The following is a 14,195-nucleotide window of genomic DNA, read 5'->3' on the forward strand; positions in this document are numbered from 1 at the left end:
GTTGCGTTGACATCGACACAGAAAAACGTCCCGGTGCGCATAAACAACTACGTGGAAACTGTGGTTCCCCGGTATACGAATAATGATTTTAAATCACATTTTCGTATACATCGATCTACCTTTTGAGGTAAGACCATAACAAATGTGTATATAGTAAAATATTTTGTGAATGATTTTCTTTTAAAATATAAATGATTCTTTTAGCAACCTTGTATTAATATTAATATTAATATTATGAGAGATTGCGAATAATTTATAAGATTAGTATCATATTTATGTTATTTCGGCATTATATCTTCACAGTTTGTAATAGAGTAACAACTTTTTGTTTAATAGTGAGACATTACTAAATTGTTCCTTATCCATGCTATGTGGTCAACCTGCTACACTTCTGCCCAATGATCTGAAATACGTAACAGTAATAAATCTGCCTGCTACACTGTATGTAATGTCTGCAACACTACATATATGTTTTATTGCCTTTTATATGAGCACATATATTTGCAGCATTTTATGAATAATATGTTGATCAGTTAAAATTTTTAAATATGTTTATAGGTAAATTGGCGGTTATCAGATACTTTCTGCTATAATAAACTTGTACATTAATTTGTATATGTAACATTAATCTGCTGATTACTACAATGCATCTACAGCTTGCTACACTGAGTCTACAATCTGCTACACTGCAACTATTTTATGCTAAAATAAACTTGTATATACATTTGTATATGTAACATTAATCTGCTGATTACTACAATGCATCTACAACCTGCTACACTGAGTCTACAATCTGCTACACTGCAACTACTTTCTGCTATAATTAACTTGTACATATAACGTTACATATACTGTCGGATAATTGTACATGTAGAAATTATATTTCCTGCAAAAAAAATAATAATGCACTAGGTATACAATGAATAGATGATCCAATATAGAAATAACAGTGATTTATGTTCATATACATATACAAATGGTGACTTGCCATGAACAAGTTATTCAAAACAAAAAGATAGTCAATACACATTAATATTGAATTCAATGAAGTTATATTACAAATGTATGCCTGCAAGTGACAGTTGTTTCATTATTAAATCTTGTATTTACCTTTACTGGTAGTTGCAACTGGAACACCTAACAAATAAAAAAAAATAATGGCTATTAAATACATTTTGGATTTGTATATTGAAAATTTGGTAAAATAGAAAATGATGTTCATACTTTTGAATGAAATTAGGCAGGACTGAAGATGTGTTTGACGTTTAGATTTGAATGTGGCATTAATTGATTGTGTAACTTAAAGTGTGTATTATAAAACAGTTATCAACCGGAAATGTACCCCACAGTTGGTATTACGTACACACTGGTGACAATCCTTTCATTTATAAATACTATAGTACCAGTATTTACCTTTTTTTAAATTTTTATTTCTCTATCTTGAAATTCACTTTTTGAGTAAATTAAAAAATAAAATAAAACTACACTTACGTATAGTAAAATTTCATTCAAATTATGAAAAACTACCACAGTGAGACAATAGACAATAAAATTGCATAAACTTACATAAAAAAATTGAAGAGCTGCATATAGTGAGAGTGTCGTCTGCCGATCAGTTCAACGATTTTTTTAAGAAATACATAGATTTAGACATTGAAATATCATGTATTAGAAGTAACGAATACAACAAGTCTAAACATGTTTGTATTTAGTGATAATATGCCAAAATTGTCCTTGATATACATAAAAAATATTTAAAAAAAAAACACGATAACCACAATACATGTCCGCCATCTTAAGTATGTCATGTCTACAAACTTACGTTTTTTTATTTAAATTACATTATTACGAAAATAAAAACAATTAATATCAGATTACGAAAATACCCCTTGCCGACCCTCGTGTATGTATGCTATTGAGTAATGTGAAACTTATATAATATGTTTTTGAAATTCAGTCTCTCACCCCCTTGGTTATTATACTATAAAATAAAATATTGCATACTTCTATATAAGTGTTGTTATGTTGTGGGAGAGTGGGTGTGAGTGATGTGTGCTCAATGTGATAAAGTAAATAACACGTCGTCATTCGGGCAATATCACTTTCTCAGGCTGTTGGTCAAGACCTTTGGCTCTGGTATCATCAATATTTTGGTCATGACCACCATCCCCTGGGCAAGCAACAAATCTTGATATTACCCTCACAAACATGTGTTATTATTTAAATATCACACTTTATGAAGAACTGACCCCATTCAATGTGCAACCCTATATACAGGAAATATCACACTTTCTGTTGGGATGACCTCATCCCAATGACTGAAGTCATAAATTAACATTATGCGTTCTATTCTTCTGCCCTCTATCGGTGATCATTGATAACTGTGAGATTTCATGTAATGCATGAAAGATGTGATCTGAACGTATGCTTCAAAATTTCATCAAAATTAAATGTGCATAGTACATTAGTAGGTGTAGAAATAGCCCAAAAATAGTTTTGCGTTTGTTGAATCCCACGCGATGTTTTAACGCCACTACGATGTCCTGTTTTTATGCTCAATTCCAGACACAGCCAATCTCTCAATGAACGGAAAATTATTTGGTGGCAGTTTTCATAGTTTTCATAGTTTTCTTCAATGTTTCACAGCTAGGACTTTGTGGGTCTAACACGAATGCAGCATCATCTTAGCTCATTCATCTTCCGTCTATTGAGCTAAAATTAAATTTATACCACATTCCACACTTTTTGCATAAGTTAATGTTTAGATTTGTTTGTTTTTTGCAAAATGGTGAAGATGGGCTTGTTATAATAATAATGATAACATTTTATTACATTCTAGAAATACTTTTTTTCTATTAGTAAATAGCAATATGATGATAAATGAAAAGAAATGAAGAAATAGAATAGAACGACACTGTTAACATATTCTGTTGCAATGCACACCAGATGACCCTTTCACGCAAAAGAGTGATAGCAATTTTTGATTTTGACATTTAAATCAGTAATATTTGTGATAGATGTGAGGAATTCATTCTAATATATTTAGTATTTGCATTATAATATTTTGATAAAATTTAATTTGTATGCAAAATTCAATTTCTTTTATCATGAGTCAATGTTTTAGTGCACTTGATCGATTTTGGCATGGAAAATAGTAAACTACTTTATAGTGTTAATAAACTTTTAATAGCGAACTAGTCAAATAAACATGAATAAACACAAGTAAATTCTTGTATCAACAAGAACAATTATTAATTATTGAAATTTTTCATAGCTATCCAAGATGACTGATTTCTTGGATAGCCAAGCCATTTCACAAAGGCCATTTTCTCCCCATCCACCATTTTTGTTTTTATTATTTTGTCTACTTCATATGCATCTGGAAGTAAATAAGACAAGAAATAAATTGTGTGTCATGGTGTATGATTAACATTTTTTTCATTAATCTCCATCAATGTTGTGTAATATATATATGATTATATATTTAACTGGTAGACCTTCCAGAAAGTATTAAACTATTCATATGCATGTACCTATCATTTTTAACCCAAGTTTTGATTATTACATTCAATAGGATGTATGCAATCTAAAACAAGTTTTATTGAGATATATGAAAAAATTCAACGCTAAACTAATCATGTCATTTAACAATATGATGAATGATACTGGTAAACAGCTAAAACTTTGTAATCAACAGGTATACTAATGCATGACTGAGTAGTTTCCATCAATCAGATAGCATGATTCGTAAATAATCTATATTGCAAGGCGTTTCAAATATGAGCCGTTATGTGACAGGTGGAGCACAGAATTTCCTTGGAATCCATTGGGTATCCAATGCAATGCAAAAAATAGTAATAATTAAAATAAAGAATTTCAAGTTTTGAATCCTTATAATAATTACCTTTATTGTTTTCATTCTTCATTTTTTTCTCCCACTTCGCACAACCTATTTCAAAACAACGTCAAGTAAGGGGAAATATAATATTAAAGTTGGAAAGAAAGCTTAGAAACGCCCGTGTGCTGTGAGTTAAAATAGGTAATATTAAAAATTTAAATTAGCATTTAAACAAGATGGCTCGCAGCTGCTATTTGAAAAATTGGGTACTCATTATACTGGGTATATAAGTTCTTTGTGAGGATAAGTTAGATGCAATCAGAATTACACAACTGAAAGCTTTGTCAATATGGCGAGCTGTTCTGAAACATGGTTAAGTAGCTATCCAATCAAAAAGACATGAATTCATGCTTTGGGTAACACATGGTATTCACACATAGTAGCGATGAATTTCAAGTAACATGAAAAGAGTGCACGACACCCAAGGCAATCTTTCAGATAAATAACGTAAATCTGATTTGTTTAGATGTCAGAAAGTAAGTAATAAATATCCATGGTTATCAACTCTAAACATTCAGCAGTGTTCACATTTTACATGTTATTGAGATGCAATAATTGAGATATTGATGGAAAAAGCTTAATTAGTATGAAATAATATCAATCCAAAAGTAATTGGTCTTTAGCATTGTTCTAGCACCTTTGCTAGAACAATAATAATAGGTTCTTTGTATCAGGGGTTGAGAATGACTATATATGCAAATTTGTTAATTAATATGCACAGATTCCAATCAAAAACTAATCAGATCTGTTCATTGTCCAGATCATCTATATACTAAGTTGTATTGAAATTGTTTTTGGGGGTAATGGTGGAATACGCATATATATATACACGACCACACAGACAGCAAAAACTTTCATTGTGTCAATAGGGTCAATAAATACTGTATTTGCTCTGTCAAACTCAACTCCAATAGATGCGCATATAAACCAAAAATCGCTTTAATTGTATAACTGAATCATAATATGTTACTTATTTTGACCTTAATGTAATTACATGATCAGTAGAACATATACTGGTAGTACAAATAGAGCAAATACGGTACATAGATGGTTTTCAAAAGAAATTAAATATAAATTATATATATTATGTTCATACCATAATGATTACTAATACATTAATGAAGGCAAAATGATTTTCTCTGGTAATTAATTTTGTTACCTGTACACAAACAACCAGTAAGCTCCATTGAAGGTCTTTCACACTAAATATCCTGTTTCTGTGCCCTTATGTTTATGACTTTAAATATAGGCATAACAATGATCAAGTTAAAATTTCATTTTCCCATGAATTGTTGAATTTTATACACAAAATATCCTTGACCTTTTATCATTGACGATGTGCTGCCTATGATTTGCTGTGTTGAGAAGAAACCACTAAGGTTAGGCTTGAACTCAATCCAATCCAACTATTCAATTGTATACATGAAAAGCATGAATACAATATATTACTTCATGTGAGAATAATATTTGGCAATCACCACTCACCAAATTTAGTCCTTTTTATCCCTGAAAAAATAACAAAACCTTATATCATTGTCCTGCAAACACAGAACACAGAAATACTTCCACACTATTAATGGATGTAGGTTTAGAATAATCTACAGATATAAAGCTCATCATACTTTATTCTCATGTCGGATTGTAACAAATTCTTTCTCTTAATTATTTTACAAGAACATTATTTCACCATATGCTTACCGACAGATCTGCTTGACTTCACTTTAGAAGCAACACCTTAATAAATAAGAGAATACTTGACAATGTTCAAATTTAGTATACATAATACATTTTTATAGTTGTATTTCTCAAAAAAGTGGAAACTGAACGAATAGATTTTTGTTTCAGTGCCAAATTAAAAAGATGTGTAAACTGGCATGTGTAATTTTTGGTCAATATTTTTGACTATGAACGAACATTATGTCAATATAATTAATATTATTATACATCTGTCACTGTTACAGCGTGCCTTAATTTTGAAGTATTTTAATCCTACCATATAAATATGGAATGACTGAGCATGTCAGCATTCTCTATTAATAAAAACAAACATGGCTGCCACTAAGGTTTGACCGGACTGCACACAAAGAAGTTTGCTGATCCTGTTTTAAACTTTGTGGATTTCGGCATTCCCATGATGTATCCTTGGAAGGAAAAGATGTATAATATTAAGGTTATTACGCGGATACCACTTTTTACGAAAAATGCCAACATTCATCAAAATTGAAGATATCATCAAATGAAAAAATCTGTGAGAGGTCTACCGGTCGTACCCAGTTTTTTTTTAAACAAGGGAACAGGGGCACTGTTGTGTAATATATATATGATTATATATTTAACTGGTAGACCTTCCAGAAAGTATTAAACTATTCATATGCATGCACCTATCATTTTTAACCCAAGTTTTGATTATTACATTCAATAGGATGTATGCAATCTAAAACAAGTTTTATTGAGATATATGAAAAAATTCAACGCTAAACTAATCATGTCATTTAACAATATGATGAATGATACTGGTAAACAGCTAAAACTTTGTAATCAACAGGTATACTAATGCATGACTGAGTAGTTTCCATCAATCAGATAGCATGATTCGTAAATAATCTATATTGCAAGGCGTTTCAAATATGAGCCGTTATGTGACAGGTGGAGCACAGAATTTCCTTGGAATCCATTGGGTATCCAATGCAATGCAAAAAATAGTAATAATTAAAATAAAGAATTTCAAGTTTTGAATCCTTATAATAATTACCTTTATTGTTTTCATTCTTCATTTTTTTCTCCCACTTCGCACAACCTATTTCAAAACAACGTCAAGTAAGGGGAAATATAATATTAAAGTTGGAAAGAAAGCTTAGAAACGCCCGTGTGCTGTGAGTTAAAATAGGTAATATTAAAAATTTAAATTAGCATTTAAACAAGATGGCTCGCAGCTGCTATTTGAAAAATTGGGTACTCATTATACTGGGTATATAAGTTCTTTGTGAGGATAAGTTAGATGCAATCAGAATTACACAACTGAAAGCTTTGTCAATATGGCGAGCTGTTCTGAAACATGGTTAAGTAGCTATCCAATCAAAAAGACATGAATTCATGCTTTGGGTAACACATGGTATTCACACATAGTAGCGATGAATTTCAAGTAACATGAAAAGAGTGCACGACACCCAAGGCAATCTTTCAGATAAATAACGTAAATCTGATTTGTTTAGATGTCAGAAAGTAAGTAATAAATATCCATGGTTATCAACTCTAAACATTCAGCAGTGTTCACATTTTACATGTTATTGAGATGCAATAATTGAGATATTGATGGAAAAAGCTTAATTAGTATGAAATAATATCAATCCAAAAGTAATTGGTCTTTAGCATTGTTCTAGCACCTTTGCTAGAACAATAATAATAGGTTCTTTGTATCAGGGGTTGAGAATGACTATATATGCAAATTTGTTAATTAATATGCACAGATTCCAATCAAAAACTAATCAGATCTGTTCATTGTCCAGATCATCTATATACTAAGTTGTATTGAAATTGTTTTTGGGGGTAATGGTGGAATACGCATATATATATACACGACCACACAGACAGCAAAAACTTTCATTGTGTCAATAGGGTCAATAAATACTGTATTTGCTCTGTCAAACTCAACTCCAATAGATGCGCATATAAACCAAAAATCGCTTTAATTGTATAACTGAATCATAATATGTTACTTATTTTGACCTTAATGTAATTACATGATCAGTAGAACATATACTGGTAGTACAAATAGAGCAAATACGGTACATAGATGGTTTTCAAAAGAAATTAAATATAAATTATATATATTATGTTCATACCATAATGATTACTAATACATTAATGAAGGCAAAATGATTTTCTCTGGTAATTAATTTTGTTACCTGTACACAAACAACCAGTAAGCTCCATTGAAGGTCTTTCACACTAAATATCCTGTTTCTGTGCCCTTATGTTTATGACTTTAAATATAGGCATAACAATGATCAAGTTAAAATTTCATTTTCCCATGAATTGTTGAATTTTATACACAAAATATCCTTGACCTTTTATCATTGACGATGTGCTGCCTATGATTTGCTGTGTTGAGAAGAAACCACTAAGGTTAGGCTTGAACTCAATCCAATCCAACTATTCAATTGTATACATGAAAAGCATGAATACAATATATTACTTCATGTGAGAATAATATTTGGCAATCACCACTCACCAAATTTAGTCCTTTTTATCCCTGAAAAAATAACAAAACCTTATATCATTGTCCTGCAAACACAGAACACAGAAATACTTCCACACTATTAATGGATGTAGGTTTAGAATAATCTACAGATATAAAGCTCATCATACTTTATTCTCATGTCGGATTGTAACAAATTCTTTCTCTTAATTATTTTACAAGAACATTATTTCACCATATGCTTACCGACAGATCTGCTTGACTTCACTTTAGAAGCAACACCTTAATAAATAAGAGAATACTTAACAATGTTCAAATTTAGTATACATAATACATTTTTATAGTTGTATTTCTCAAAAAAGTGGAAACTGAACGAATAGATTTTTGTTTCAGTGCCAAATTAAAAAGATGTGTAAACTGGCATGTGTAATTTTTGGTCAATATTTTTGACTATGAACGAACATTATGTCAATATAATTAATATTATTATACATCTGTCACTGTTACAGCGTGCCTTAATTTTGAAGTATTTTAATCCTACCATATAAATATGGAATGACTGAGCATGTCAGCATTCTCTATTAATAAAAACAAACATGGCTGCCACTAAGGTTTGACCGGACTGCACACAAAGAAGTTTGCTGATCCTGTTTTAAACTTTGTGGATTTCGGCATTCCCATGATGTATCCTTGGAAGGAAAAGATGTATAATATTAAGGTTATTACGCGGATACCACTTTTTACGAAAAATGCCAACATTCATCAAAATTGAAGATATCATCAAATGAAAAAATCTGTGAGAGGTCTACCGGTCGTACCCAGTTTTTTTTTAAACAAGGGAACAGGGGCACTGTTGTGTAATATATATATGATTATATATTTAACTGGTAGACCTTCCAGAAAGTATTAAACTATTCATATGCATGTACCTATCATTTTTAACCCAAGTTTTGATTATTACATTCAATAGGATGTATGCAATCTAAAACTAGTTTTATTGAGATATATGAAAAAATTCAACGCTAAACTAATCATGTCATTTAACAATATGATGAATGATACTGGTAAACAGCTAAAACTTTGTAATCAACAGGTATACTAATGCATGACTGAGTAGTTTCCATCAATCAGATAGCATGATTCGTAAATAATCTATATTGCAAGGCGTTTCAAATATGAGCCGTTATGTGACAGGTGGAGCACAGAATTTCCTTGGAATCCATTGGGTATCCAATGCAATGCAAAAAATAGTAATAATTAAAATAAAGAATTTCAAGTTTTGAATCCTTATAATAATTACCTTTATTGTTTTCATTCTTCATTTTTTTCTCCCACTTCGCACAACCTATTTCAAAACAACGTCAAGTAAGGGGAAATATAATATTAAAGTTGGAAAGAAAGCTTAGAAACGCCCGTGTGCTGTGAGTTAAAATAGGTAATATTAAAAATTTAAATTAGCATTTAAACAAGATGGCTCGCAGCTGCTATTTGAAAAATTGGGTACTCATTATACTGGGTATATAAGTTCTTTGTGAGGATAAGTTAGATGCAATCAGAATTACACAACTGAAAGCTTTGTCAATATGGCGAGCTGTTCTGAAACATGGTTAAGTAGCTATCCAATCAAAAAGACATGAATTCATGCTTTGGGTAACACATGGTATTCACACATAGTAGCGATGAATTTCAAGTAACATGAAAAGAGTGCACGACACCCAAGGCAATCTTTCAGATAAATAACGTAAATCTGATTTGTTTAGATGTCAGAAAGTAAGTAATAAATATCCATGGTTATCAACTCTAAACATTCAGCAGTGTTCACATTTTACATGTTATTGAGATGCAATAATTGAGATATTGATGGAAAAAGCTTAATTAGTATGAAATAATATCAATCCAAAAGTAATTGGTCTTTAGCATTGTTCTAGCACCTTTGCTAGAACAATAATAATAGGTTCTTTGTATCAGGGGTTGAGAATGACTATATATGCAAATTTGTTAATTAATATGCACAGATTCCAATCAAAAACTAATCAGATCTGTTCATTGTCCAGATCATCTATATACTAAGTTGTATTGAAATTGTTTTTGGGGGTAATGGTGGAATACGCATATATATATACACGACCACACAGACAGCAAAAACTTTCATTGTGTCAATAGGGTCAATAAATACTGTATTTGCTCTGTCAAACTCAACTCCAATAGATGCGCATATAAACCAAAAATCGCTTTAATTGTATAACTGAATCATAATATGTTACTTATTTTGACCTTAATGTAATTACATGATCAGTAGAACATATACTGGTAGTACAAATAGAGCAAATACGGTACATAGATGGTTTTCAAAAGAAATTAAATATAAATTATATATATTATGTTCATACCATAATGATTACTAATACATTAATGAAGGCAAAATGATTTTCTCTGGTAATTAATTTTGTTACCTGTACACAAACAACCAGTAAGCTCCATTGAAGGTCTTTCACACTAAATATCCTGTTTCTGTGCCCTTATGTTTATGACTTTAAATATAGGCATAACAATGATCAAGTTAAAATTTCATTTTCCCATGAATTGTTGAATTTTATACACAAAATATCCTTGACCTTTTATCATTGACGATGTGCTGCCTATGATTTGCTGTGTTGAGAAGAAACCACTAAGGTTAGGCTTGAACTCAATCCAATCCAACTATTCAATTGTATACATGAAAAGCATGAATACAATATATTACTTCATGTGAGAATAATATTTGGCAATCACCACTCACCAAATTTAGTCCTTTTTATCCCTGAAAAAATAACAAAACCTTATATCATTGTCCTGCAAACACAGAACACAGAAATACTTCCACACTATTAATGGATGTAGGTTTAGAATAATCTACAGATATAAAGCTCATCATACTTTATTCTCATGTCGGATTGTAACAAATTCTTTCTCTTAATTATTTTACAAGAACATTATTTCACCATATGCTTACCGACAGATCTGCTTGACTTCACTTTAGAAGCAACACCTTAATAAATAAGAGAATACTTGACAATGTTCAAATTTAGTATACATAATACATTTTTATAGTTGTATTTCTCAAAAAAGTGGAAACTGAACGAATAGATTTTTGTTTCAGTGCCAAATTAAAAAGATGTGTAAACTGGCATGTGTAATTTTTGGTCAATATTTTTAACTATGAACGAACATTATGTCAATATAATTAATATTATTATACATCTGTCACTGTTACAGCGTGCCTTAATTTTGAAGTATTTTAATCCTACCATATAAATATGGAATGACTGAGCATGTCAGCATTCTCTATTAATAAAAACAAACATGGCTGCCACTAAGGTTTGACCGGACTGCACACAAAGAAGTTTGCTGATCCTGTTTTAAACTTTGTGGATTTCGGCATTCCCATGATGTATCCTTGGAAGGAAAAGATGTATAATATTAAGGTTATTACGCGGATACCACTTTTTACGAAAAATGCCAACATTCATCAAAATTGAAGATATCATCAAATGAAAAAATCTGTGAGAGGTCTACCGGTCGTACCCAGGTTTTTTTTAAACAAGGGAACAGGGGCACAGCGCCCTCATGTCATGGCCATGTGCCCCTTACCCCGGGGAGCAGAGCCATATAATGCTCCATTTTAACTTATTATCAATTATCAAAAACTCCATACCCTGAATTGCAGTGCCCCTCTTGCAGTTTTTTCCTAGAAAAAAAAACCTGGTACCTATATATAATATCTAAGCAATCGAACTTGCGGTTCCCAACAAGAAGGGGAAATTATTCTTTTTTACCAAAAATTATAAAAATGTTCATCAAAATTAAAGAATTAAAGATATCGTCATAAAATGAACAAATCTGAGAGAGGTCTGTCCAAGGTACATTACATCAAGTATTAAAGCAATAAGGTTTGTAGCATTATTAAAACAAAATGTCTTACTGGTAACACTCATTTTAAAACCAATCTGCAGAAGGTGACATAAAGTTTGAATAATGTATTAGATTTCAACAAAATACATTCAAATGTGGATTTTGGATGGTTTTTATCCCAAACTGATCACAGTCCAAGGGCTTAAAAATTGGGTTCCATCTATCCCCTGCAGTATCTCAAAGGTTCATGACCTGATTCTCCCCAAACCTGGTACATGCTTTGAATTTCATTATGTCACAATCCAATTCAGAATGGTCCAGCAGCAACCAATTTGTTTTATGAAATTTTTGCACATTTTGACTTATATCTCAGATTCACGGAGACTAAATTAATTAGATTCACATACAATTCTAGGACATAAAGAAAATTGAATTTATATTGCAGTCCAATTCAAGATGGTGACCTAGAAGCCATTTTGTTTCTTTGACCATTTTAGTTTATATCTCAAGTTCACGCTATCCAATTAGGTTTACTAAAAGCTCAAAACAATTAGTAATTGAAGTAAATTTGTATAAATGTATACTTGTATCTTAGCTTATAATGTGCTGAATAAATTATGCAAATAATTGTTTACCTGTTCGTATTACTCCACTTCCATTGGACATCTGCTGTGGTTCTGATAACATAATTATAGTCAAAGATTAAATTTTTATACTAAAAGCTCAAAACAAATAGTAATTGAAGTAAAATTGTATAAATGTATAATTTTGTCTAAGCTTATAATGTGCTGAATAAATTATGCAAATAATTGTTTACCTGTTGGTATTACTCCACTTTCATTGGACATCTGCTGTGGTTCTGATAAAATAATTATAGTCAAAGATTAATTTTTTTTACTAAAAGCTCAAACCAATTAATAATTAAAGTAAATTTGTATCAATGTATACTTGTATCTAAGCTTATAATGTGCTGAATAAATTATGCAAATAATTGTTTTCCTGTTGGTATTACTCCACTTCCATTGGACATCTGCTGTGGTTCTGATAAAATAATTATAGTCAAAGATTAATTTTTTTTAACTAAAAGCTCAAACCAATTAATAATTAAAGTAAATTTGTATCAATGTATACTTGTATCTAAGCTTATAATGTGCTGAATAAATTATGCAAATAATTGTTTACCTGTTGGTATTACTCCACTTTCATTGGACATCTGCTGTGGTTCTGATAAAATAATTATAGTCAAAGATTAAATGTATCTTTTTATCTAAGCTTATAATGTGCTGAATAAATTATGCAAATAATTGTTTACCTGTTTGTATTACTCCACTTCCATTGGACATCTGCTGTGGTTCTGATAAAATAATTATAGTCAAAGATTACATTTTTTTACTAAAAGCTCAAACCAATTAATCATTGAAGTAAATTTGTGTCAATGTATACTTGTATCTAAGCCTATAATGTGCTGAATAAATTATGCAAATAATTGTTTACCTGTTGGTATTACTCCACTTCCATTGGACATCTGCTGTGGTTCTGATAAAATAATTATAGTCAAAGATTAAATGTATATTTTTATCTAAGCTTATAATGTGCTGAATAAATTATGCAAATAATTGTTTACCCGTTGGTATTACTCCACTTCCATTGGACATCTGCTGTGGTTCTGATAACATAATTATAGTCAAAGATTAAATTTTTATACTAAAAGCTCAAAACAAATAGTAATTGAAGTAAAATTGTATAAATGTATAATTTTGTCTAAGCTTATAATGTGCTGAATAAATTATGCAAATAATTGTTTACCTGTTGGTATTACTCCACTTTCATTGGACATCTGCTGTGGTTCTGATAACATAATTATAGTCAAAGATTATTTTTTTTTTACTAAAAGCTCAAACCAATTAATAATTAAAGTAAATTTGTATCAATGTATACTTGTATCTAAGCTTATAATGTGCTGAATAAATTATGCAAATAATTGTTTACCTGTTGGTATTACTCCACTTCCATTGGACATCTGCTGTGGTTCTGATAAAATAATTATAGTCAAAGATTAATTTTTTTTACTAAAAGCTCAAACCAATTAATAATTAAAGTAAATTTGTATCAATGTATACTTGTATCTAAGCTTATAATGTGCTGAATAAATTATGCAAATAATTGTTTACCTGTTGGTATTACTCCACTTTCATTGGACATCTGCTG

The 14,195-nt window shown here is 30.5% G+C and overlaps 2 long non-coding RNA genes across 5 annotated transcripts in view; both read right to left on the reverse strand.

Annotated features, from left to right (window-relative positions):
• LOC146734418 (uncharacterized) overlaps window positions 1-6,693 on the reverse strand; it is a 119,478-nt gene extending 112,785 nt beyond the window's left edge. For 2 of the 3 annotated variants that reach the window (XR_014931497.1, XR_014931495.1), the window contains exons 1-6: window positions 6,651-6,693; window positions 5,892-6,039; window positions 5,597-5,632; window positions 5,384-5,404; window positions 3,905-3,949; window positions 1,111-1,137 (exon numbers count right to left, since the gene is read on the reverse strand). This is a non-coding gene — a long non-coding RNA (uncharacterized LOC146734418). Of the gene's footprint in view, window positions 1-1,110; window positions 1,138-3,025; window positions 3,380-3,904; window positions 3,950-5,383; window positions 5,405-5,596; window positions 5,633-5,891; window positions 6,040-6,650 lie in introns of those variants that run through there. The other variant, XR_014931494.1, reaches the window with a different exon arrangement.
• Window positions 6,651-13,341, reverse strand: LOC146734419 (uncharacterized). Of its 2 annotated transcripts, XR_014931498.1 has the most exons (12): window positions 13,300-13,341; window positions 13,170-13,211; window positions 12,805-13,028; window positions 12,623-12,664; window positions 11,384-11,531; window positions 11,089-11,124; window positions 10,876-10,896; window positions 9,397-9,441; window positions 8,638-8,785; window positions 8,343-8,378; window positions 8,130-8,150; window positions 6,651-6,695 (listed from the first exon to the last, which is right to left on the reverse strand). It is a non-coding gene; the product is annotated as an uncharacterized LOC146734419 (long non-coding RNA). The 2 variants fall into 2 exon arrangements; XR_014931499.1 differs by lacking the exons at window positions 6,651-6,695; window positions 8,130-8,150; window positions 8,343-8,378 and having other exon boundaries at window positions 8,429-8,785.
• Between the last annotated feature and the right edge of the window lie 854 nt (window positions 13,342-14,195).

This window comes from Saccoglossus kowalevskii, chromosome 14, assembly GCF_978046115.1.
Source record: "Saccoglossus kowalevskii chromosome 14, keSacKowa6.1, whole genome shotgun sequence".
Lineage (NCBI taxonomy): Eukaryota > Metazoa > Hemichordata > Enteropneusta > Harrimaniidae > Saccoglossus > Saccoglossus kowalevskii.